The sequence below is a fragment of the Cebidichthys violaceus genome, unplaced genomic scaffold (genome assembly GCF_023349555.1).
Source record: "Cebidichthys violaceus isolate CVI_PGR_0920_01 unplaced genomic scaffold, fCebVio1.0.p SCAF_6, whole genome shotgun sequence".
NCBI lineage: Eukaryota > Metazoa > Chordata > Actinopteri > Perciformes > Stichaeidae > Cebidichthys > Cebidichthys violaceus.
Window position 1 is genome coordinate 15,958,785 of NW_027176816.1, and position 18,318 is coordinate 15,977,102.

The following is an 18,318-nucleotide window of genomic DNA, read 5'->3' on the forward strand; positions in this document are numbered from 1 at the left end:
TGTCAGTTAAAGAAGTCTTGGAGGACAAATGCTTAACACTGAAGTTGACCCTAATCAGAGGTCAAGAAGTTTCTCATAATTACTTATTGATCCATCAGACGTTGGCGAATGTGCTGTGTGTTGTTTGTTTGGTGACTGATAATCCTGCACCACTAGGGGGCAGTCTATAACTGTGATGATGCCATTGATGTTTCTACCAAGATTTCATACATACCTGTTTCACAGTTAATGCACAAGCAGCAGTGACAACAAAGTCACCTTATTGATTAGGATAGTACAATATCAGTTGGGATATAAAAGAGATAAATGATTCACGCAGTTCAAGCAGTATACATACATTTTTTATTAAAGGTGTCTGGCAACAGATAGGCTGATGTCATATTTAATAAAAACATTTATCAAGAATCTGAAGAACATTCATGTCTTATATTAAGTCTTGAATTGCAATAGTACCTGCGGGGAAACAGTTTATAATGTTGTGTACATCATGCTTGTGATGTAAGTTATAATGTTTACGATACAATATTTAGCTTGTAAGGAAAACTTTACATTATTAATAATTACATTGTATCGATAATAGTATTTATATTTCTTAAAGGTGCAGTGTGTAGGATTGACAGCATTTTGCAAATTGCAATGAAATTGCAATGAATTTAACCACTCCCATGTGGAAAACATGAAAACCAGAATGGCCCCATCTAGAGCCAGTGTTTAGTTTGTCCGTTCGAGGCCACCGTAGAAATCATGGCTGCCGGCTCCATGTAGATATAAATCGCTCATTCTAAGCTAACGAAAACACAATGATTCTTCTTTCCAGGTGATTTTCAGGTGCTGAAAAGTGAAGCCAATGCCAAGTGCCATAAACTGGTATTCTCTCTACTGACCATCAGGGGGCGACTCCTCTGATTGTATAGAAGTCTATGAGAAAATGACTCTACTTCTCTCTTGATTTATTACCTCAGTAAACATTGTAAACATGAGTTTATGGTCTCAATCTCTAGTTTCAAGTCTTCTTCAATACAGCATGATGTTCATTTAGTAAATGTTGGTCCATTTAGAGTCAAATAGACCATAAAGCATGGATCCAGGAACCATAATGCGTGGCTACCTTGTGATTGACGGGTCGCTACTGCGGCGTTGTCTGGTCTGGGAGTTTTCTGTTTTTTTTCATTTTTCAACTTTAACCCTTTCACAGTGTGTTTTTATTTTGGTCGCCTAAAAGAGTCACTTCTGGTTGCCAAAAAAACAAGATGGCGACAACCAAAATGCCGAACTCAAGGCTTCAGAGCAGTAATCCACAGACCAATGGGTGACGTCGCTATGACAAGTTTTTATTTATAATCTGGGATTGCTACACAGATAGAGAGCTGCATATTTTCTGCTCAGTTTCTTACATTAAAATAGTGGGCGGCAAGGTGGTGCAGTGTTGCCTCACAGCAAGAAGATCCAGGGCCTCTCTGTGTGGAGTGTGTATGTACTCTCTGTGTTTGTGTGGGTTTCTTTCGGGCTCTTGATTTGGCATATCAAATACGCGGATCATAAAATCTGATTTCCACACCGGAGGCCCAGATGATCCGCTGTATCTAGCGACCCCTAACCAGTGCAGCCGAAAAGAGGAACAACAACTAAACATCTCTTCACAGTCAGTATGAACAGCAGGAATATTTTGGTATAGAGTTGGATACATGTTAAGAAATTAGAGTTATTTTGTCAGTTTATAATTATTTTTTTTCAGTTAAGTAAACAGACATCATTATTGACTAAAAAGTCAACCCCAGAATAACATTGGTCAGTTCTTTGGCACGCATAATCATGTCATATCCAACATATGGGAAGTAAATAACACTATCGAGGCAGAGGTCTATTTTAAGACGAGACTCTACAGACAAAAACATGTCAATTGTGAGATTTTGGTCTATTTATCTTCCATAATATGTCAAAAGTCACCATTAGATAATACCTTATTTGCATATCTAAACAACATAATTATCTTAATGTAAGTAATCAACCGTGGAAGTTTCCTGATGATATTATTAGTTAAATAATGTTTAACCTGATTCACCTGGGGTGTCTCCCCTTCATTAGTTATATTTGTAAATAATTAGTAGTAACAGATGATCCTAATGTCAGGACTCAGATACCTCCTAACCGGATCACCATAGCCACCAGTAGGACCAATAGCAACAGAGGAGCTGTGGTCCTCCCTGTGCAGACAGATAGAGGGCAGCACTGCTCCCTAAATGCTGCCGTTATGGTGTAATGCATGAGCTGAGCTTTTGTGTACATCCACCAGTACTCAGGCTGAGGACACAGAGCTGTAAATGTGCTGGGACATCGTGTACTGAACGTTGTGTGCTGCTGCTCAAAACACAAACACACAGACGAAAGACTGAATCGCTGTCCCCAGAAAACCCTGTATGTGGGCACAATACAGCAGTTAATAGTCATATACATGACTGCACATGATATATCCTGATTCATACCCTTAATGTCAAATATATCAGTCTTCAGTCTTATATTTAATGTAGTTTTCCTTCTGGTGATTTTGTTGTTGTTTATATATTATCTGACATAATTTAATGTATATAATGAATAGCATTTATATGTTTTAGATAGTCTACAACTGTAAAAACTTTCCAAACTTACATCAATAACCTTGTATCGGAACTCATACTAAATTAGGTTCATAATTCCACGCTAAAGCGACTATTGTCATTATTTCTATAGAAACATTGTATGAAATGAAATTGTGAAAACAAATTGCTCGCTCGTAGTTAACCTATAGAGAATGACAAGCTGAATTTTTTTGTTTGCTTTCTAGTGAGTTTCAGCTCGTGGTTTATCCGTCCTGCTCACAACTTCACTGTTTGTGTTCACTCTTACTGCACCCATTACCCACTGTGAGAAAAGATAAGTTACAATACAATTAGCCTTTATTTAATATGCCACAAAAAAACATTTAGTATGTCCAAAGTATCCTAGTATATCACATGCCAAAATACCAGGATGTTCTACAGCATCCGGTTGCCTTTTTGCAGTGTGCAAGCCAGCATGATTTTATGTCTATTTTGGCCCACAATCCTCTATGCAGCACATATGTGAGCGAGGGGGTCAAAGTTCAAGGTGCCATGCTATGAGGAAGTAGTATGTCCCAATTGAATGCACACTGCATGCAACAGTTCATACTTTGTAAGGGCAGCTGCACTACGTACTAATAGTAAAAAGAAAAAGTATAGAAGATCTGGATGTAGACACAATAAGGTAAACTAAGATGCCCCCTTGATAACAATGTCTATTTTCCTTAAATAATATATAATATCAATATAATATGTGGTTCGGACTACGGAGCCTCCGTGTTGTTGTACATTATAGTGACCGTTTGGAATATGTCTGTTAATCAAAATGTGATTGGTCGATGCTCAGTAAAATCAACCAAAACGGAACAGGAATAAGCTTTTTTCTTTATTGTGGGAGTAGCTCTTGAATCAGCAGAGAACTGAAATAAAGGGCTCCCGGTAGGAATCTACTCATCAGCAGACTACCTTCTGGCCCACTGGCCTTCTTAGTGTGCAACGTTCTTTTTTTTCTTTTTTTTTAAAGGCCACAGCCCTTTGATCAATCTCTCTTCTATCCTGCGTTGGATCACTTCACTGTAATTGAAAGGATTCTACATTCGGTCACTCCCTTCAGAATCAAAAGGGTTACAGAAATTGTTGAGTTAGTTTGCTTATCGAAGTGTATTCAGCACATGCATTTCACTCTTGTCAAAGTTCAGTTTCACGGAGCCCCGCAGTTATTTTCGACAAAAATGATGCTCTCACGCTTCCATTAGTTTCCCCGTTAGTTGTCTTTGAACGGCTCTCTGTTCCATTATATTGTTGTTCTGTCGTGTTTTCATCCAATACAGTTTTGTAATGTGTGATGTAGTCTTCGTTGTGTGGATATGTTCTAATGGTCTTCTTTGGCACTGAAGCGTTGACACAAAAATAAACGTACCCTGTGATCGCCTCCGCAGTACTGTCAATGTTATTGTCGTGATGGATGCGTTGCCACCAGGCGTGTGTATACAGCACACATAATAATTTCCCCATAGTCTCTGGGTAGGTCAAATGGTATCTCATATGTATATCTGTATCTCACAGAAATATACGTGAAATGACCACAACCTCTTAACGGCGCATTACGTGGTGGTGGTTACGTGCTGCCACCATGGAAACAATCCAACTTTAGGTTTAGGCAACAAAACCGCTTCGTTAAGTCTAGGAAAAACATCATGGTTAGACTTAAAATAACTACATAAACTAACTAAAATATGCATACGAGTCACAAACCTCACAAACACATTGGGACACGAACGGGGGTCTAAAAGGACCATAATTGACTAAATGAACATCATGCTGTATTGAAGAAGACTTGAAACTACAAATTGAGACCATAAACTCATGTTTACAATGTTTACTGAGGGAATAAATACAGAGAGAAGTAGAGTCATTTTCTCATAGACTTCTATACAACCAGAGGAGTCGCCTCCTGATGGACAGTAGAGAGAATGAAAGTTTAAGGCACTTCGGCATTGGCTTCCCTTCAATATTGCTGGACGCCTGCAAACGGTCTCCAAAGAAGGGACCATCCATGTGTAATGTTATGCACTCGGACAAATCAGAAGTACAGAAAAGTCACATTAATGAAATTCAGTTCAGTCACACTCAAGACTACATTGTCTATGTAACAATCACCATTTAATTCATGTGTGACGCATGATGCAGTGCCTACTTTGATCAACATTTTAAGGACATTCTGTTTTTTGTGTGTCATTTTACTTCACGTTGTTACAGTGAAACGGCCATAGTTAAGTTTAGGCAACAAAACCACTTTCGGTAAAAACATCATGGTAGGCTTAAAATAAGTACGTACACTATGTAAAATATGTAAATGTAACATAAGGAAAATACGTCACAAACATCAGTAATGTAGCTTCAAACACTGTAAAACACAGACTTTGGTCTGCTGGTTGAAGCTGTGTTGGTTTTACCCATCCACCCACAATACTTTCTCACTTTTACCACTGTCACTAGCTCTGACCTTAGCATATTCACAAGTACGCGTTTACATTGCACCCAGAACTGACAACATGACATAAAATGACATGCACAATTTTATGTGTCTTTTAAACTCCGCGTGATGAGACCAAGCTGATTTTGATTATTGTGGTCGTCATTCTACAGATCTTGAGGCCAAAACTTGAGGAAATTGCTTTTTTTTTGCAGCTGTATAACACATGGGGGGAGGGCGTGAATGACACGGAATGAACTTGGATTGAATAACGATGCCGTGAAAAGTAACACAAGGAAAGAATAATGGAAAACAAAAGACGACACAATGAAACACAAAAAGAAATTTAGCCATGCCGCCTTTAAATAAGTGAATAAATCAACATATAAACAGCAGAGAGGGCTGTGTAATCTGGTCTGTCTCCGTGTGTTGACTCCATTCTCTGCTGCGTCATCCTCAGCGGAAAGATTGGATTGAGGACTGTCATCCAGGTCAGGCCGTCGAGGCAAAGTGCGTCCACCGCTTGTTCTCACAGCGGATTAAAGCCCTGTGGATTAGGATTAGTCAAATCCACGTATACCTGTGCACAATTAGTGTTGGTGGGAAGGAAATAAAGCACTGACCCAGGTCAGAGGTAAGGCAGCTCGCACACTGAGGCTGGACTGGTGGGAACTTAGTGTAAATGGATTTACAGTCTGTTAGACCTCAACATGACGAAGCAGTTTTCATGTGTCGTAGCTTACCTTTTAGCTCCGCTCCTCTCTCGGCACACCACCTTATCATAACTGGATAAACTTGATTTTATCATTTGAACATGAATAATTTGTGCAAATAAATTAGAAATGCAATTAAAAAAATTGGAGCCCATCTATATATATATGGGCATACCTACATCAAATCCCAAACTTTAATATTTCTCATTGCAGGTTTTTATTTCTTGGAGAGCGATAAAAACAACACAACCAAGTAAAATAATGACTTCAGCTCACATGATCAATCGATTTTCTCAGATGTAAATCGTGTGTTCACACCGTCACACAAAGATCTGGATTTTGATCCATTTGGTGTCACAGCATAATGCCCTGTCTGACAAACCAAATAAAGATAATAAAAAAATACGATGACAACAAATGGGGAAGTATAGCAGTCGAACTGGCTTGTGATGGCGAGTGGCCGACAAGAGATGGGAATCATACCTGTCGTTGTCAAGGTAACATACAGAGAGAGAACTATTCATTTCCAAGTGCATTAGCTGAAGTTTTTTCGATGGACATTATCTGTCAGAAATGACAGGTGTACTGTAAAACCTGACCATATGTGAAAAGTGGCAGCGTTACATCACTTACGTCCATTATCATTATTACCAGCAGTGGAAGCGTGAGAGCTCACTATCTTTCCCTTAAAAGGTTACCATTATGTATTAAAGGCCATGTAACATATGATTAACACACACACACATACATGTGTATATATACACATGAAAAACATATTTAGACTCTCAGTCCAGTCATGAATGATGAAAACAGTACAATTACATGCTTCTTTGGCACCACTCATAGAATAACAATCACATTGTAACATTTCTACAGTATTGCACACTGGGGAATAACCAGTGGGGAAAGTAAAAACAATGACTGAGAACCTTACATTTCCGGTGCATTGAACGGAACAAGAACATTGGTGTGAAAGGCTTGAACACAAGAAATCATCAAGGAATATTCAGCATTTTCTGTTCCATGCTTTCTTCTTTATTTTTACTCTGTTCAGCGCTGTATTCTCAGTACGGACATCATGGCAGAGTGACTGAAGAGGATGTTGGTAGAGCAGGCAGAGAAGAGAAAAAGAGAGAGTGACTGAGAAATAGGTCAGACAAGAGTAAATCCCTGACTGGCTTTTAGTCTTTGGCAAGAGCTTCGTGAAATAAAGGTGAGGTCAAGGGGCGCCAAATCATAAAATGCGGCATAATGTTCCGTTAAAGTATCGCCTTTTATTAAAAGGACAGGTTAATACTTTCTCTGAAAAAAATAATCACTTCCTGTCTATTGTTAGTCAATTTTAACTTCAGATCACCGTTTTTAAATCGTACAAAGAGAAAGTCTAAACATGATGTGGAAGAACATCAGGATGCATCCAGTATTTGTATAACGAGTAACCATGATGGGGATCTTCAGACGGTTCACCAGACCTCAGCCATGATTCAGCAGGTCTGTGTGAGTGTGTGTGTGCATGTTTGCACGTGTGTCAGACGCGTGCCTCCCCGCAACAAGGCAGCACCACTGAAGAAGTGGGTCAGCCTGGTCTGAGAGAGACAGCAGCTCACTGCAGCTTGTTTGTTTGCTTTGACCCTTGGGTTAAGCTCCTGTACCAACACTGACATTTTAAAATTAATTTCATTTCATTTCCTGTCCAGGTGTATCTTCAAATTTTACTATTTTGAATGCCAAAAAAAATGAAGCAAAATTCAGCTTGTTGTTGTAGATAGTGTTTCTAAATGTTATTGCTATCAAGCTAAATAATGTTTTACTTTACAGTCTGGCCCCTTCACAGTTCCACACCTATTCCCTTTCCTTCTGAGAGTCACATGAGGAGATTGACTGTCTTCAAACAATATTCAAACCATATGCACATTAAAACAATTTGTGGTTGCTGTAATCTTTCCCCATTCATACCAGCCACTAAGAGTCCAAACAAAAGCTGTGGATGACTTCATTCCATGACAAAATACGGTTGAGATTGTATCTGAAGATGATATGAGGCGTCAACAGTCTGTGTCATGTGAGGACTCTTAGCGGCCAGTATGAACAACAGGCTGTAAGGATGGTTCAAAGACAGAACAAATGTAAACCTATACTTGAAGTACAGAGCTGGGGCCAGACACGCAGAGCCAATATAATATGCACGGGTGTGGCTATTTATAGACCTTTTTACATTCAACGTCATTGTTGCTGTTGGAAGATTGAATAAAATGTTGCTAATAGGCTAAAACTATTAGAATGATCAGGAGATTGCCTACTGTTTGTCTTATTTTTGTAACCAGTGTAGCATCAAAGCACTGTGTAATTAGCAAGCTAACTAGCAGACAGCTGGCTACTTAGCTATTTTACCAATAACGCCATGCAACACTGGTTACAGAGACTAGCTAGCTAACTAGCCAGCTCTGCTGATGGACAAGCTAGCAAGCCAGCTGTCCTCTCCGGAGCTTCTGCCAGCGGCAACGGGGTCAGTTAACATGTTAATATGTTAATGTTAACTTGACAAACTTTCTTCGGCCATTTAAAAAAAAAAAAAAATTGCTCGTCAGCAACCTGACTGTACTCCGCCCACAAAAACATGTCATCATGTTTACCAATCAAAAGGGGTCTATAGCGTCCGTACTACTGATTCATCACCTTATGATGATTAAGATATCAAGCGGCGATATCTCAATCATCATGATTAAATGTCAGAAGAATGATCAATGATTGATTCATAGCACTCGCACAAAGTGCTCCACAATTCAGTAGGAACAAACAAAGTGTGTCCATTGCTGTTTAGTTTTCATTGACTACAAAAACGGACAACAACCAAATGACTGAACAACAATAAAATTAAAATTAAAATGTCTTTTAGAGCAAAACTAAGCCAAATTCTCTTAAACTGAACGAAGCTGTGCACATTTCCTCTTTTCAGGAGGGAAAAGTAGAGCTAGAGCAAGTTTCTTGCTTTGTGCTAAGAAACTTTCCAATGTTCTGGTGCACGTGGTAAAAGGTGCCATTTCAAACAGACACAGCCTATAACTAGAGCAACTGAACTGAGATTCATACCAAACTTAACAAAAACGGCATCAGTCACTTTCGTGGTCTCCTTTCACAAAATGACTCATAAAGACGTACTCGAGGCACCTTTATGTTGTCATTAGCATATGACACTCAGTTCGATCAATACTTCTTTTATGAGGAGATGAAACCTCTACAGAAAGGGAGAAGCCATTAGGCCCATTCATTATCATGTTAACAGCACATGAAGAGCATTATTTTTGCTTCTCCAGATGTCCAGGCCGGGTAGAAAATTGGTCAAAAAGTCTCTCACTACATTAGGGAACGTCCAGTTGAAAGGACAGAACCTAATGGAGTGCTTGAAGATCAAGAAATCATTCAATGGCGTGACTATTTCCAGCGACGCTTTCTTCTGAACAACTTTACAACCGCTAATAAAGTACAAAAGATGTTTTGTACTTGATATTCAGTCAGTCTGGTGTGTTTTTTGCATAATCAATCTGCCTATGGCTAATAGAAGGCTTATAGCCCACCCCATATCAGCTGCTTATCTAATAATGATGTTTTAATAATTGCATTATCATACAATTTGGCAAGTAAAGGTCTTAAAAAGCTAATTGTAAAGCCCTACTTTACTAACCTGATAATCACACTGAATTGCCATGTTGTTTTTAACTTAACTTTGACATGGTGTTCATGTTAGCTGTTTTTCTGTTTGGGTAGTTCGTCATGTTGATTGAAGAAGAATGCTTGTAAACTACAGTTAATTACCACTCCGGTTGTATTTTTGCAGCTCTGGCCACAGGTTGTGATGACACTGTTTCCAGCGCCATCATTTATAAATTCAAAACACACACACTCTCATGCTCTGATGGTGCTACATTCTTATGTGAGTGCCAGGCAGCAACCTCCGGTTCTGCAATGGGAAGCCAATGCCGAAGTGCCTTAAACTTTCATTCTCTCTACTGTCCATCAGGAGGCGACTCCTCTGGTTGTATAGAAGTCTATGAGAAAATGACTCTACTTCTCTCTTGATTTATTACCTCAGTAAATATTGTAAACATGAGTTTATGGTCTCAATCTCTAGTTTCAAGTCTTCTTCAATACAGCATGATGTTCATTTATTAAACTATGATCCATTTAGAGTCAAATAGACCATAAAGCAGAGTATGCTTTAGGGCGGGGCTTCTGTGATTGACAGGTCACTGCCGCTCCCAGAGACGTATACGGCGTCTCTACATCACTTCTCCGCATTCCAAATATGGTAACTTCTGTTCATTGGTTGTAAAAAAACAACATGGCGACGGTCCTAATCCAAGTTGGCGACGGCATAATCGTCGAACTCAAGGATTCAAAACTGCAGTCCACAAACCAAAAGGCAACGTCACAATGACTAAGTCCACTTCTTATACAGTGAGTACTTAGATTTTTAAACATATTTGATTTTGAAACGCCATTTTTAAATAATTATTGAAGAAATTGCACTTTTTTAAGTTGTTAAGGTGTTCCAGGCACGGCCAGCTGGGAGGAGACCCGAGGGAGGCCCAGGACCAGGTGGAGGGACTATATCTCCAAACTGGCCTGGGAGCGCCTCGGGATCCCCCAGTCAGAGCTGGCTGATGTGGCTGGGGAAAGGGAAGTTTGGGGTCCCCTGCTGGAGCTGTTGCCCCCGCGACCCGATCCCCGATAAGCGGTTGAAGATGAGATGAGATGAGATGAATTTTTGACAACCATCTCAGTCCCTTTATCCAGACGCCTGGCCTTAGTGTCGGACTAAAAGTGTTTTGTAACGACTTAGAACTACTTCCTTTGTTCGTTTAAATGCATGCCCCCCCCTACTTAATGTGGTATTTTGGAAGTAATAAATAATATTAAATAATTTTGTATCACTTCTCGGGTGGTAAAAAATGCTTCAATTTAGCACCAAATCTCTGTAAGAAATGGTATCAACCCCCAAAACAACTTAAGAGGCATAATAGAGTGATAATGACCATCATATACTTCATCATAATGTTCTAAGCCCCTCTGCACTCAACTTTTAACATTCAGCACCTAAGCAAAATTAAAGAGAAACATCAAATTAATCTTCAGGTTCCCAGCTTTAAGATGATGTACATCACTTCTATAAGACGTCTACTGTCGAACTGTTCTCGCCCTAAAGATCCCCTCTGCCCCTAAAAATGACAAGAATGCCGGTCTATGCGGTTCTCTAAGAGCACATGTCAGAGGGGCTGTTTACTGTGTTGTAAACTGACACCAGTGAAGCATACATCAACCCCCTCAATGCTTTCTCTGTCCATGTATGTGTGTGTGTGTGCAGTGTTGAGCCCCTCCCTCCTGTTCTATATGTTCTGGAACATGTTGTTCTCTGGCGGACGGCCTGAAAACACCACCATCGTATCCTCTCACTGAATCACATGTGCACATGCGTATTTCGGATCTACAGTCTGCTGATGTCAAAATGCATCGGTTCCTTTTTTGCTTTTGAAAGTAAACATGATTTACAAATGTGCTTTTTACAGATGAAGTAAATCTTATACGTTCATAATTTTGTATTGAAAGAGGGATGGTTCAACAAGAACAACAACACCGACAAGTAGAGGAAAACATTTTGTTTTTTTAAAGATATCTTTAAAAAAGAAAATATTTTTTTTTTCTCTGCAAAATCATAATGCCATTAATTACCCAGTTAAATAATAGAATAAGACCCCCTCCTAGGTACATAAATAATAGACTGTTGATTCTTCAAGTCGGATTTCTCTTATGGGATTCTTCCGTATGGGATTCGAGGATTCTTGCGCTCCGATTGGCCGCTTGCTGCTCGATGTCACAGCTGTTTCTATCTTCCAGATTCAGCAGCCCCCCCCCCCCTGCTCCTTAGCTCCATTTCTGTGCCTATAGCTGCTCTCCCCCCCCTCCTTCCTGCTCCTCCACCCTTTGTACACTGTGTACCCAGCTGAACATAAAGAGCACTGAATACTGACATATTGTTGTCTGCTGCGTATGTGTGTGTGAGGCATTGTCTGAGCGTGTCCATACTGGGGTTTCCCCGGTCCCCGCTTATCATTAATCTGCACATTACAATTAATCGAGCAGCCTAATGACAGTGGTCGCATGGAGCAGGGCTTTGTTTCTGACCAGGGCTGCTACATGGCAGCGCTGATCTCCCGTGGAGCTGTTTATAATTCCATATTTACTCAATATGGTGGGGGGTATTCCACTTTCTTTGAGCCAATAAGATCACTGCTCTGTTATTCTTTCTGTATTAGCCCTATCAGCTGCTACCACTGCAGCTGCTGCTCTTCCTGAAGCCTACAGAAAAGACATTCCACTCAGTATACAGTCCAAACATACGCAAACTCCTCCCAAGTCTTAAAGGGCATTTTGAGTGATTTGGTGTTACATTTCCATAAAGCAGTTTAACACACAAGAGAGAATTTTTTTTTAAAGTAACGGTCAGTAAGTAAGTAAAACCGAATGCTAAATAACACATTTTTAAGCGGCCAAAATCTTACAAGTATGAAGTGAAAACTTCTAAGACGAAAACAGAGAAAACTCCCAGACAATGTGTGGCAGCGACCGGTCAATCACAAGGTAGCCCTGTCCTAATCCATACTCTGCTTTATGGTCTATTTGACTCTAAATGGACCATAATTTACTAAATGAACATCATGCTGTATATTGAAGAAGACTTGAAACTAGAGATTGAGACCATGAACTCACGCAGATTTGTGGGTGGTGATTGGAAAGTTTTAAAACGCACAGGCTTTTAAAAGCCACAGGGGCCAGAAAAAGGCTGTATCCACCAAATAAGTTTAATATTAATGTGATGTTAAGAATGTAGTAATCAGAAAGCATAAGGTACCACTATGGTCAAGTTAAGATTGATTTTCAGACACAGATGTGTTTATAGAATTATAACTCATTGCAACATAGCTCAAAGCAGATTCATACATACAGTTGTGGTCAAAAGTTTACATACACTTGTAAAGAACATAATGTCATGGCTCTCTTGAGTTTCCAGTTATTTCTACAACTCTGATTTTTCTCTGATAGAGTGATTGGAACAGATACTTCTTTGTCACAAAAAACATTCATGAAGTTTGGTTCTTTCATGACTTTATTATGGGTTAACAGAAAAAGTGATCAAATCTGCTGGGTCAAAAATATACATACAGCAGTGCTAATATTTGGTTACATGTCCCTTGGCCATTTCCACTTCAATTAGGCGCTTTTGGTAGCCATCCACAAGCTTCTGGCAAGCTTCTCGTTGAATCTTTGACCACTCCTCTTGACAGAATTGGTGCAGTTCAGTTAAATTTTATGGCTTTCTGACATGGACTTGTTTCTTCAGCATTGTCCACATGTTCTCAATGGGATTTTAAGTCAGGACTTTGGGAAGGCCATTCTAAAACCCTAATTCTAGCCTGATTTAGCCATTCCATTACCACTTTTGATGTGTGTTTGGGGTCATTGTCCTGTTGGAACACCCAACTGCGCCCAAGACCCAACCTTCGGGCTGATGATTTTAGGTTATCTTGAAGAATTTGAAGGTAATCCTCCTTCTTCATTATCCCATTTACTCTCTGTAAAGCACCAGTTCCATTGGCAGCAAAACAGCCCCACAGCATAATACTACCACCACTGTGCTTGACGGTAGGCATGGTGTTCTTGGGGTTAAAGGCCTCACCTTTTCTCCTCCAAACATATTGCTGGGCATTGTGGCCAAACAGCTTGATTTTTGTTTCGTCTGACCACAGAACTTTCCTCCAGAAGGTCTTATCTTTGTCCATGTGATCAGCAGCAAACTTCAGTCGAGCCTTAAGGTGCCGCTTTTGGAGCAAGGGCTTCCTTCTTGCACGGCAGCCTCTCAGTCCATGGAGATGCAAAACACGCTTGACTGTGGACACTGACACCTGTGTTCCAGCAGCTTCTAATTCTTGGCAGATCTGCTTTTTGGTGGTTCTCAGTTGACTCTTCACCCTCCTGACCAATTTTCTGTCAGCAGCAGGTGATAGCTTGCGTTTTCTTCCTGATCGTGGCAGTGACAAAACAGTGCCATGCACTTTATACTTACAAACAATTGTTTGCACTGTTGCTCTTGGGACCTGCAGCTGCTTTGAAATGGCTCCAAGTGACTTTCCTGACTTGTTCAAGTCAATGATTCGCTTTTTCAGATCCATGCTGAGCTCCTTTGACTTTCCCATTGTAGCGTTTGTGGGCGTTTGTATCCAATGAGCCCTATTTAAATGGCCTCAGAGAAGTCACCAGTTGTAGTCACTCATAATCACTCACAAGAAGTTAAGAGGCCATGCTATGAAGCTCATTTCATTGACACAACTTTCTAAGTCACCAAAATTGCTAATTCATGTTGCTGTATGTATATTTTTGACCCAGCAGATTTTGTCACTTTTTCTGTTAACCCATAATAAAGTCATGAAAGAACCAAACTTCATGAATGTTTTTTGTGACAAAGAAGTATCTGTTCCAATCACTCTATCAGAGAAAAATCAGAGTTGTAGAAATAACTGGAAACTCAAGAGAGCCATGACATTATGTTCTTTACAAGTGTATGTAAACTTTTGACTACAACTGTACATCTGATTTATGGATTGTGTTCCCTGGAATCTTTGAAGGCAACAACTAAAAACCCCACTACCTAATAGCTGGATAGGTTTGTAGTTTTGGTGGTGATCAAAGAGTGGAGCTTGTCTGGTGTTTCTGGGCTGATAAAACAAACCCCATGGGATAATCCGGTGGGGATCCGGGGGATTAGCACCAACTGTGGGAAACCAACTTCCTCCATGTGGTGCCTGCGCCTACATAAACAGTGGCGGGACATAGACGCTGTAAAACAAACCAATATTAATTTTGCTATGCGGCACGGCAGCCACAGAAATCAAAGAGTTACAGTTCGTCACTAGTACACCTGAAAACTGTGGTCATTGCCTGTTCAGCCAAATGTCAGCGAAAAGACAAATTCGGCTTTGTGTCCACATAACGTACAGCTTGGTAGGTATACAAATACATAGATCAGAAAGAAAGCCCTCAACAGCTTGTTCACCATAATTTCAGTGTTCCAAAATAAATCAAATAACTATTTACAAACCCATAGTTAAGATTAGAGGGTATCCGTTTCCTCTCTGTCAGTGAAAAGACCAGAAATACCAGAAATACACTGCTTTGCTGTACACGTTCATTTGGGGAAAGCAATATCTATTTAGTTTCTATCTGTTCTGTAATGAAACGGTACAACAGTGGAAATTCTCTGAATAGCTTCAGTGCTAGCCACTTCAAAAACCACCACCATGTTTGTTTCTGTATGTCATGAATTCACATTCTTGCCGAGAGTTTGGTTAGTAACGCTCACAAGTGTGAAGCTATCATTAGCGGCTGGCTAACACAGCTTAGCATAAAGACTAGAAACAGGGGGAAGCCATCGACTGTAAATTACAAGTGGACATAGTCACCATGACATCACCGATTGGTTTGTGGACTACGGTTTTGAAGCGGACAAGGATTTGGCATTTTGGTCGTCGTCATCTTGTTTTTTCTGGCGTTGCCATTTTGTATTTTTGCAAACAGAAGTGACACACTGAAAAGGTTAAAGATCACAGACGAAAACACAGACTCAAAAACTCCCAGACCAGACCACGCAGTGGTAGCAACCTGTCAATCACAAGGTAGCCCCGCCCTAAAGCATACTCTGCTTCATGGTCTATTTGACTCTAAATGGACCATAATTTACTAAATGAACATCATGCTGTATTGAAGAAGACTTGAAACTAGAGATTGAGACCATAAACTCATGTTTACAATGTTTACTGAGGTAATAAATCAAGAGAGAAGTAGAGTCATTTTCTCATAGACTTCTATACAACCAGAGGAGTTGCCCCCTGATGGTCTGTAGAAAGGATGCAGGTTTAAGGTACTTAACTTTTCAGAACAGGAGGTTGCCACCTGTGTTAACTCTAAAAATAACTGCATCCAATTCAGTCTAATCAAACCCCGTGGCGGGCCGTGCATTTTATACCTGGGCCTTCAGTGCTGTCCTATTACAGTTCAACCACCTCCTAATAACCTCAATATGACGCCACAGCTACAGTTATTATTTGTTTCTAGTATTGTATTCGTATTAAACCGTTCGGTAAGACTATTGCATTTGGAAAATGCAGAAGCTTAAATTGTGGGAAATATAATATTTTTGGTGGACTTCGCTCAACCTGGCAATCCACCACGTAAGAGACACTCTGACCCCGGAAACAAAACATTGTACTCTGATGAGGCGCGTGTGTTCTGGGAGGCGCGCTAAACTAGCTTAGCAGGAAAACCAACAGCAGCATAAAAGCTACAAACTCCCCTCTCAAACTCTAAGCAGCTGTTCCCTACTGATTCAAACAGGGCTAAAGAAATCGCCACACAATCCCCATTTCTCCAGACCATAATTCTTGCTTTGTAAAAGATGAATGAATACGCGCATGACGGGATGCTTCGTCATTAACGGACAATGCATATTGTCAAAATCAACATAATTAACACAATGACAAGAGCAAACTCACAACAACCAGTCACATATATTTATATGACAACAAAGCATGACAAATCAATCCAGCAACACTGCAGCACTAAAACACTATTCCACCGCACACTGAAGAGCACGAGCCATTCAAATATTATTCACAATATTAATCATATCATAAAAACGACACCATAGACAAATTAACACAGTAGTAACGCTACTGCAGATGTAAAAACACAAAAGCAGTTCACTTAGCACAGATGCTGTTCACTTAGAGACAAAGTCCATCCTCCTTTCTTTGATTACAAAGAGTTTATTACCGTGGTTGTACAGAACATCGGTGCGGTTCAGTTCCAGCCAGAGGTCCTCCTGCGAACATGTTCGTTGAGTTGTAGATCCACTCAGGTCTCTCCAAAAGTTTTCAAAAGCACCGTAGCTTGTGAGTCTCCTGTCGTGCTATGGTGTCGTTTTACTGCCTTGGTTAGCCACCTCGGGTTAGCCTAGCGTAGCTCCAAACACCAAGACGCTCAGTCACAAATAAAACGCATTCTTAGCCATAAAATGTGCAGCGCTCCTCAGACGCTGTCAGCCAGGAATACCGTTCGTACAAATCCTTTTCCTGGCTGGGTCAGGACTGCTAGCTGTGGGGTTGGCCTACCCTTTCTTACGATGTCCATTTTTCTGGAAATGTCCTTCTTGAGAAATTCGTTTCTCCTCCTTCAGCCATTGAGTGTTAAAAAAACAAAGCTAGGTAAGAAAAAAAATAATCTACACCAAGCAAAACACTAAAAATGTCATGTCAATGTCATAACTTCTTACATATCTTTCAACTTGAACTCTTACTACTCCTACTAACTTCTGCTAGCTAGCTTAAGTTTCACAACAATCACGTTAGCCCACTGACATACTCGGTAGCTCTGGCACATCAAAGAATACGCCCAACTTGTCAAACTAAAGATCTGATTGGTCGAACACTATGACAATCAACAATATTGTCCCCATATACTTTAATCTGCAAAGTCTACCTAGCGAGCCTTGGGCCTCTCTTCTTACCTAGAGACAGCATAGGGGTGTAATCTGATTGGATAAAAGCTCTACTTAAAACAAGCTGCACTGGAAGCAGAGCAACCGAGGAAGACAGGAGCTGTGCAATGAGAAAATAAGCTAATGGAAACAATATTGTTATGCATGTAGTGTATTTATGAAAAATTATTAAATTATAAAATAGCTATAATTTTGTGATTCTGTTTAGGCCAGCAGAGAAGGCTTTGCTGGCCCTGATGGCCCACCACTGATCAAACCATTCATGTTAACCTTAAAGTTGGCACATAGCAAAAAACATTGAAAGCGTGGAGTGTGTTCATGAGAAGTGTGCAGTGAGTTGAGGAATCAAACTTTTAAACTATTAAATCACACACGGTTTTAAAAGAATCACGAGCAGAATACCAGCGGTTAAAGTGTGACAGCAAATCACGAGCAAATTCCACATTAGTTAGCATATCCCCTCTTTCCTAGTTCAGTAGTACTAAACGCAGAATATCCCTCCCTCTGCAGGTGTGGACGCACTGAAGCATTCATTTCATGTCTACATCAAAATGTTCACACCCACAATTCAAAAAGAATAAAGAAAGTATTGGGCTCTTTCTCATTGAACTTGGGGACTAGACACAAGTTTGCAATAACATAACGAATACGGCACAATTTCAGAGGGAAAATTTAATCCCTGTTGAAACTCAAATTAAACTGCAGCTGAACCTTTTCTACTTCAGATTGCTGGTTGTGAGACAGACGGGATGGAATTCTGCGGCATCTGAAACATGAGCCATCATTATTGTTGACGAAAACATCAAGTTTCAGATTTAAATGTGATACTACATCTGTCAGTTGTTTACGCTGAACATTCATTTTAATATTCATTCGGGCTGAATGAAATGATTGGATGGGCATATTAACGTCCTGCAACTGCCACAGATACTGGCTGTTTTAATATCT